Here is a 625-nt window from a genome sequence, read left to right on the forward strand (position 1 = left end):
GCCTCCTTAGCTCAGTGGCTAGAGCACTGGTCTTGTAAACCAGGGGTCGTGAGTTCGATCCTCACAGGAGGCTGGGGGTAATTTTTTTTCGCATTTGAGAAGGTTTTATAATGTATTGGCATCTCGCTGACGTACTATTAAACTTGATTTTATTTGCTCTGTTAATACTCCTAATGCCGGTTACATGATATATTTAGCAAATAATATAACCATAAGCTCTTTAGCGCTACACTACAGTTACACAAAAGGTTTACCATAGAGACAGGCTAGTGTGTGTTCCGGTCACTGGGTGGTGTTCTATGCATTCTGGGATTTCAAGTGGCAAGAGTAACGGCATATTTCCAAAGTTATGATTTTTATATGTAGCTACGAAAACCACTTAGTTATGGCTGTGTGCACCAACGAAGATTAAAATTTAAACTCGGATCGGAAGAGGATCATTGGAGAATTCCATTGCACGAAGACGGTTCAACACTTGATCGCGATCTAGGAATTTGCTTAACAAAGAATAGCGTTAATAAAGTATAGCTAATAAAATTGACGTTAAATATTCGTAACTACCTATTGTAGTATAAAATACAGATTGTAATAAAATTTAAAATTCGTATCATAAACCCATTGCTGT

The 625-nt window shown here is 37.4% G+C and overlaps 1 non-coding gene across 1 annotated transcript; it reads left to right on the forward strand.

The window, feature by feature from the left end:
• TRNAT-UGU (transfer RNA threonine (anticodon UGU)) lies at positions 1-73 on the forward strand. The gene has a single exon. It is a non-coding gene; the product is annotated as a tRNA-Thr (tRNA).
• Positions 74-625: the final 552 nt, after the last annotated feature.

The sequence above is a fragment of the Lepisma saccharinum genome, chromosome 3, assembly GCF_977018435.1.
Source record: "Lepisma saccharinum chromosome 3, izLepSacc3.1, whole genome shotgun sequence".
Lineage (NCBI taxonomy): Eukaryota > Metazoa > Arthropoda > Insecta > Zygentoma > Lepismatidae > Lepisma > Lepisma saccharinum.